The sequence below is a fragment of the Delphinapterus leucas genome, chromosome 9 (genome assembly GCF_059928025.1).
Source record: "Delphinapterus leucas isolate spDelLeu-1000000601 "Yukka" chromosome 9, BTC_Dleu_Yukka2, whole genome shotgun sequence".
Classification (NCBI taxonomy): domain Eukaryota; kingdom Metazoa; phylum Chordata; class Mammalia; order Artiodactyla; family Monodontidae; genus Delphinapterus; species Delphinapterus leucas.
Genome location: NC_143137.1, coordinates 102,560,602 through 102,569,355, shown reverse-complemented (window position 1 = coordinate 102,569,355; position 8,754 = coordinate 102,560,602). Strand labels below are relative to the sequence as shown.

The window sequence follows — 8,754 nt, the reverse complement described above, 5'->3', positions numbered from 1 at the left end:
TTATCCTATTCCCATGGATTAGAGAGAAAGCCTTTAAGGCAAAGTCAGGGAACAGTATTCCAAGGTCCAGAAAAGAAAGTAAAAGAATGCCAGATGCCCTTCATTTCAACAGGAAATATTCATCTGGCATTTGTGGGTATAGAGTATGTAAATCCAGGTGCCACCTGTCACCTGTGAGTAGAGCTGTTGTGGCCGGGGCAGAGGGTGATGTAGGCACTTTCCTCAATCAGTAACCCACGGTAGTCCCTCTTGCAATGAATACTCGAGTGTTGTGGTGTAAACCGAGAGCTTGCTAGTTATTGTTTCTGTAGAAGGATTTTAGCTGTGATGAGGAAGCAGTATGGAAAAGATGTGGGATTTGTAATTAGATGAGTTGTTTGGATCTTAGCTCCATGTTAACATTTTAATCTTTCCCCCAATTTTAAATTTCTCTGAACCAGAATTTTCTCTAGTATGAAATAGGGATGTAGCACCATGAGTGGGTCCCTGGTGCCGTATGAGGTGCAGGAATAGAGCCTGAGAGGAAAGAACAGCTTGCCCTGTACCACAGTAGTTAGAGAAAGCCTGCCTAATCAAGAATGAGCAGAGTGAAGTGGAGAGAGGGTTGGACAAGGTCGTGAAAGCACTGAAGGACACCCGCTCATTTACACTGCCTTGAGCATGTTTTAATCTCTGAAAAAGCGGGTAGATTACTGTTTCTCAAACCCTTTCATTCAAATACCTAAAGCCATAGAGGAATGAATGGATGACAGAAGACGTCCTACTAAATTAACCAATGCAAGTTCAGGCTTCTTTGAAATGTTCTGATTAACTAATGTCAATTTGGCATTCTAATTCATAGTATATACATTATTTAAAATATAAAATTATTTTAAAGTTATTTGCAAACAAAATGACTTGACTTCCTGCCCTGCAAACTTTGGGGAAAATTGATATTTCACAGAGATTTTTCTTATTACTTTTCAGATGCCCCCGCCCTCCTGCCCCACCGGCACACAACCATGTGTCCATGGGGTTTATATTTTTAAGTTTAAGAAACACTATTTGAGATGATTTCTAAGTTCCTTCTCAGCTCTAAATTCTGCTCACATCATGAATGGAGAAAACGTTAAAATGAAACCTACTGGAAGATTAATACATTTGTGGAAAGGTGTAATTGAAAGGATCACTTAAGCAGGAAAAAAAGGTGGATAGGGAATAATTAACATCAACAGATTACATCCTTCCTATGGTCCATCTGAGGAATATTCCTGCAAGTCTGATTACAATTAATACGTCCTGATGAAGTAACACATGACTGCATTTTTGTTTTGTTTTGTTTTGTTGCCAATAAACCCCAGGAAGATAGGTAATCTTTTTCTTTTAAAGCATTTTATAAATTTATTTTAAAAAATAACAATTGAAATGACATCAATGATCAATCACCTGTGCTCCCCCTACAGCTGAGGGGAAAAAATCTTATGTACAGTTGAGTCCCAAAGGAAAATTAAGACATTATTATCAGGCACCAATTAGCCAGAATAGTGCTGTTGGTCCAGTGGTATAGACACTGACATGTTCAATGTACCAGTGCAATTAAAATATATACATTTACAATTATCCTGAAAAAAAAAAACACTCAAGAAGTGAAATAACTATGCATTAAAACAGTTATTCACTCATCCATTCACCCATTTCGCATCTATGAAGCCATCACTACAGTCACAAGGACAAATGAATGAAAGAGCTTCTAGTAACAAAAAAATCCAAACCTCACCCCCACTTTGTGGGTTATTATGTGTTAAAATGACCACAATAAAAGGGCCATGAGCTACCTGAAATGGCAATGACAAAATGACAACTGAAGCATTTCATTTCAAATAAAACCAAACTCAAACTCGTGAAAAAAAAAAAATCCGCAACAATATGAGGTTGGTATTACTATGTACAAACTTACAGACACAAACAAATAGTATCTTAGAACGGTTGTTGGCCTAAGTACTAGAAATTAGGTCTGAGGAATTTCTTTCTGAACTCTGCATCTTGAAGATTCCTAAACAAACCAAAAGATAGAAACTCTTCATTGCTTTCAGTAATCTATCATCTGAAGAACTTGGGGCTTACTGAATAAAGTTAACACCTGAAACTCACATAAAGAGCCAGAAGTTTCTAGTGAGTCTACAGGTCAACCCCTCCTAACATCTGCAAGCCAGGACAGATGACTAGATTGAAGGTACCAGGGAGATACTTCACTGCCTGCTTTCTCTGCATAGCTCTGTACCTCTATTTTGTACCATTACAATGATTTCCCTTCGTGATGTTTTCTTTAGAGGGTTTGAGTGAAATCAAAGAAAGAGCTAATCTCTACTCTTGGTATTTAAATCAAACCCAAATGTTCTTCAAAAGAATTACATTTTCCTTCTTTGTTTCCAAGAAAACAGCAACTCTTCTGAAATATCATCTTAGTTCTCCCAGGGTTCCACATCTAGAAAAGAAACAGATGACTGAGGCACAACCCACTCTGGGAGTTGTGGCCCTGTTCCTGACCCTGCAGGAATCTCTATTTCCAGTCCGCAGTTTATCCCCAGAACATGGATGCAATGTGAAAACCTTTCCGCACAAGGTCTATGGAGAAAAGGGGAAACAAACAGAAACTAGCACCAAAGAATCAGCTGCCTTGGGAAGAATGAGAATGTTCACTGTCCAGGGCCAGCACAAAGCACAGGAGTGAAGCCAACATCCACCTCAAGCTCTAGGAGGCAACATGGAATGTGTCCAGGATAGCTTGATTGAACGGTGCTTTCCAGAAATTGTCAAGGACCAAATCTCAACTACAAACGTCCCAGCACTTCAGCACAGAAGTTCTATAATTTTGTTCTCTACTTAAGAGAGGCAGTGTCAAGGTCCAGTACACTCTAAATTGTCTTAAAAGTAACCACAGCAAGAACTACAGTCCATATGACCTGTCAACAGACAAGCAGACCACAATTTGTCAAAGCTAAGAGACTCAGCAATTTATATTTTTAGTGCTTGAATCCTTTATCAGTCTATCCCCAGAGTTAGCTTTTCCTTGGCTGGAGTCCAAAAATACCAACCTATCATCTGGGTAGAAGAGATTCTTATTATTACCACAGATTAGATGAATGTATCTCAGAGAATTTATTGTTTCCATATCATGAGATGGAGCTTCCTTGCCTAGAAACCATCTCTGAATACAAAGTGTCCATTAGTCAGCCTGAGATCCCCCATCAGAGGGATGGGTGCTGTTTGGAACCCATGGAAAGGAGTGGGCTGCAGCTTCCCTGACTGCAGTTTAGGTTGAGAAAGTCGTTCTCCTCTGCTGAGATGGCTGGCTGGCATCACAAGTCAACATTAAGTGCTAGGTGTGGTACTGCTGGGCTGGTATGGGTCCCCTGCATCATCCCAATCCATGAAATGTCAATATCACCATCAGTCTGAAATAAGTCCTGACTGAAAGGGTGAGACAAAGGCTTGCAACTTCAATTTGCCAGACATCCTTGCAATTATAATATTGAGCTACTTATTAAAAACTAAGTGTCCTGTAGAAAAGGGCAGGATGTAATTGTCAGTGTCCCATTGGAAGAGTTGATCAGTTTCCTTGGAACAGTGGGAAGTAGTGTGAGGAATATGACCTTGATCAGCTCCATCACATGGCCTGGGGTTAGGACACTCGGATTATCTGTGTCATAGCCCCTCCATCTGCTTGATTTGGATCTTGAATATGGGGACTCTCTTTTTCCTTTAGAGAGAAAAATCATCCACCTTCACCACGCTTCCGTGCCATGGTGTGACGGTGCCGAGACTCATGCAGGTATTTCCTTCTTTCCCTTGGAATTTTCCCTTCTGCCTCTAATTTAGCCCGGGCTTGCCACCTCTTAAGTATATGGTGGTACTGTTTGGCATTCACATAGAGAGGCTCTTCTTCAAGCATCTCTGCCCCAGGGAGAGGGATGCTCTGGATAGCAGGCACAGAGCCAGCACCAGGTACCATCATGACCATCACTCCTGAATTGACCACATTGCCTGCCACTGGTAGTGTCACAGTGACAGTGCCTTGCCCACCGCTGGTTGTGTTGGTATTGGCTCCGGCCTGAACAATCTGTGTTCCTGCCAAACTGGCTACAGGGATGGTGATCGTGCCTTGCTGGAGCATGGTGCCATGTGCATTAACTGGCTGACGGATGATGGTCTGTCCTTTGGCAGTGTGTGCCATTTGCTGCCCCTGGACAGCAATCTGCTGTTGCGTCTGCGTCTGGCCAGCGGTGACAGCTGTCTGGGGCTGCTGGATGATGATCTGCTGGGTCTGGCCCTGCTGGCCCTGCACCTGCATAGACTGCTCACCCTGGATCTGGATCCGTCCTGGTGGGACCAACTGTATCTGCTGCAAACCCTGTGCCCCAGATACAGGTACTTGCATGATGGTTTGACCTTGTCCACCAGGAACAGCCTGGACTATGATGGGTTGGCCAGTTGATGTGATTAACTGGCCTCCACTGACCTGTACCATTAATGGCTGTCCCTGGACCTGCTGCTGAATCTGTCCAGCCTGTACAACAATCTGCTCTGTTGAGCTGTTGCTGTTTGCTGTATACTGGTCCCTCCAAGTTAGAGTCTTGACCACAGTGAGTTTCACTCTGGAGATCCTAGAAGATTTCAAGATGCACTCCTTGGAAACATGGGGGAGGTACAGCTGTATATAAGCAAAACGTAGATAAATCTTTCCCCAGACTTCTCTCCAGGGCTTCATGAATTCTGAATGCAGGGGCCTTCATGTCAGGCAAACCCAACACCCCCCCGTCTGGGGCCTGAGAAGCTGTGCCTAAGGGTCGGGGGAATGGGGACGCATCGCATTCCCAACTGGCTCTGGCACCCTTCGAGGGTCTGGACCCCAAGATGCCTGCTCCCCAGGGTGCCTTGCCCGCATGGGGTGGCTCCCTGCAGGCCTTGGCTAGGAGTGCCCCCAGGGTGCTCGCAGGCTCCAACCGGGGCTGTCAGCTGCACGGCTCGGCTAGGCTCAGCTCAACTCCAAGATAGATAATCTTGAAAGAAATGTAAAAATTACCTTACAGCAAATTCCAACATAAAGAGAAAAAAAAATGACATAGAGGTAAATATTTTGAAATTAATCCTGTCTTATTTATGAATAAGTCAAAACTAGTAATTGGATGAGACTGATACATTTGTCAAGGGCCTTTCTGTGTTCTATACCAATTTTCTATTTCCTTAACAATGAATTAGGGAATGGACCAGGCTCTGTGCTATCTGCAAAAGAAAGAAATGAAAGTGGTGCAGTCCTTGGATATTTTTCTGTTTTGGAAGATAAACCAGGAGACGCTAGGTAAGAGGGCCAGGCTGTGGTGGAGAATGCATAACATGTGACAGAAGCCCTCATTTAGTCTAGATTATTTCACTTAGGGGAGGGGTTGGTTGTTCAGAAAAGAAAGACTATGAGTTGAAATTTGAAAAACAATTTTAGAAGGTAAACACATAGTGAACTATTGTTATGGATAAAAAGCTTTCCAATAACAGGGAAAAGAATGTACAAATATAAGAAATGTTTTTCAAAAATAATAGAAAGCGTGTTGTTCTTGGTAAAGTTTAACTGAATATGATTGGTATAAAGTGCTTGTAAAAAAAAAACAATGAAGGGGCTTCCCTGGTGACAAAATGGTTAAGAATCCTCCTGTGCAGGGGACACGAGTTCGAGCCCTGGTCAGGGAAGATCCCACATGTCGTGGAGCAACTAAGCCCGTGCGCCACAACTATGGAGTCTGCATTCTAGAGCCCGTGCTTTGCAACAAGAGGAGCCACCACAATGAGAAGCCCGTGCACAGCAAACAAGAGTAGCCCCCGCTTGCCACAACTAGAGAAAAGCCCACGTGCAGCAAAGAAGACCCAACGCAGCCAAAAATAAAATAAATATAATAAATCAATTTATAAAAGAAAAATAAACAATGAAAATGGAGCCAGAAAGATAAGCAGGAATGGGCTAAATCACATAGACTCTTATAGATCAACTAATTATTTAATTTTATCCTTAAGTCAATAATGGAGAGTAATTGAATGATTTAGAAAATGGAAGTAGTATGGTGTTATTTATCTCTAGAAAGATCACTTTGGGAAAGAGGAGAGGGGATTAGAGGTTTAGAGAAGACATTTTCAGTGTCTACACAAGATACACCAATGCTCAGAATTAAACAGGTATGAGAGTACAAAAACGTGGACCAACTTCAGAGTTCTTTCAACTTGAATCAACAAAACTTTATGATTAGATCAAGTAAGGGGTGAGGTCAAAGAAAATTAAGCCCCATGTGCCAACAGTGTGTCTGACTCGCTCACTTTTTTTTTTTTTTTTTTGCAGTACGCGGGCCTCTCACTGCCGTGGCGTCTCCCGTTGCGGAGCGCAGGCTCCGGATGTGCAGGCTCAGCGGCCATGGCTCACGGGCGCAGCCGCTCCGCGGCATGTGGAATCTTCCCGGACCAGGGCACGAACCCGTGTCCCCTGCATCGGCAGGCGGACTCCCAACCACTGCTCCACCAGGGAAGCCCTCGCTCACTTTTATAGCTTCATAATTTCAGACAGTTTTTGACTCATTTAGGCACTTAGTATGTGTTAATTAAATTAAAGAATAAGTAAATAAATGGTTTGTGTAATTTTGATATTTACTGAAGGCATATGGGGGAGAAAAGATGCCGCGTGGACATGTGAGGTGAAGAGTATGAGTCATCCCGAAGAAACTGTTCAAGAGGCAGGTTAGAAATAATGACCCGGAGGATTCCAATGTCACAGTGCAGTGATCTGCATTAGACACACCCTACAGCAGATAAATACAATAAAGTCTGAACAAATATTTAAAAAAACCAACTATTTGTAAGTACTTGAAAGTGAACCAAGAAGAATACTGAGATGATTTGACCATTGAAAGAAGGAAATGGCATGTTCCCCTGAAGAGACTTTTCAGTGAGGACAGAGTTGAGAAACTAGAGGTCAAGCAGAAAGTGATGGTCATTACAGCGTGCAATGCAAAAGGAAGGAGATTAGGACTATCAGAGGAGCTGAAAATTGAAGGTTGGCATCCCAGAAAGGAGATAATGAAAGGAGTGTCTACAAATCTACTTATAAACTCTTAAAGCATCGGCTAACCACAAACGTTGGAGGGGATCTCCAAGGACATAGCTAGAGTTGAAAGGTTGAAATATTGAAACAAATATGGCAGCTGCTGCCCATCATGAGGGAGACAGAGTTTGGAGTTTGGGTTCTAACAAATTAGAAGAGCTTAGTAAATACTGAAGGTTCACCACTAAAACAGGCCTATTCTGACCAAAGTATGATTTATTGCAAAGTATGAATCTTGCAAACAAACTGTTGAGCAAAGGGAGCCTGAGAGAAAAGATGACATACTGTATGGTTCCAATTATATGAAGTATAAAATCGGACAAAGGTCATATGTGTTAGAGCCCTTGTGGGAGATGGCGGTCACTGGCTGAACGAGACATGAGGGGACTTCTGGGGTGCTGGCCCTGCTCTGTTTTGCCATCGAGCGCTGGCTACACAGGTATGTTCAGTTTCTGGATATCATCTGGCTCCACACGAGTGGAATGAGCGCTGTTCTTTTGTGCACGTTAGATTTCAAATTATTTGAGAAAGAGAAACCTAAGAAGTACAGACTGAGAGCTGAGTCGCCAAGGAGCTAACAGGAACCATTTACTGTGGACAGGTGGCCAAATGGATGTACGTGTTAACCATGAATCTTTGCATATAATTATGTTGTAGACCTACATGATCAACGATAAAGACATTTAAATTGTGTAAACCTATGAGCAATTCTAGAAATAATTTCTCTACAAGTCACAGCAAGTAAATCCTTGAGGAAGAGCTGGAGGAAGGAGGCTTTTTGCTGTACTAGTGGCTCTGCCTTTGCTGCCTGGTTTACTCATCAGAAGGTGGTGTCACCCTGTCCATTATGTAGATGAGGAAACGGGGCTTAAAGAGATGAGGCATTTTGGCAAGCATCCTGGAGGCTGATGAGTGGTGAGACCAACATGTGATCTTGACTGTGAGGTCAAATCCTGTTCTTGATTCATCTTCCCGAGGCAAAATGTATTTCTTGGTTATGTTGTTTTCTTTTTTTTTTTTTTTTTTTAACACTTAGGAATAAAAACTAAATGGGTATGTTTCTATATGAGGACATTTAAAGTGTGGAATATTGAAGTAAACTTACATTCTTAAAGATAGGGCATTTTATAGCCATTCCTTTTCATTTTTAATGAACTTGAGATCTGTAATATTCTAATAATTCAGAGGGTACTTTGCATATACTTATTGTTCACATATTTTCATGCAGAAAATAGAGTTTCTTGATGGAATTATCTGGATGGAATATTCTCTTTTCATATGATTATATTCCATCTAAATAATATCTACCCTAATATAAAGTGCCTTAACTGTCAAACCTTACCATGCTTTCTATTTTATGTCAGTAGTTCTCGACTTCAGCTGCGTAGCCAAATAACCTGAGGATTTTTAAAAATACTGTTTCTTAGACCCAGCATTAGATATTTCTGATGTAATTTCAAGGAAAGGAGCGGACAGCCAGGTCTGAGGCCCACTAGTTTATACACTAAAAGGGAGGACTCTAAGCATCTCCCTGTTGTCAGCTGATATACAAACACTTCATTAGGTTTACTCTCTAGAGAATCCCTGAGGTGGGTATTTTGTCCTCAGGTCCCACATACTTTTTTTTCACTGTACAA

The 8,754-nt window shown here is 42.0% G+C and overlaps 1 pseudogene; it reads right to left on the bottom strand.

Annotated features, from left to right (window-relative positions):
- Positions 1-3,661: 3,661 nt before the first annotated feature.
- On the bottom strand, positions 3,662-4,777 carry LOC111184578 (nuclear transcription factor Y subunit alpha pseudogene; annotated as a pseudogene).
- Between the last annotated feature and the right edge of the window lie 3,977 nt (positions 4,778-8,754).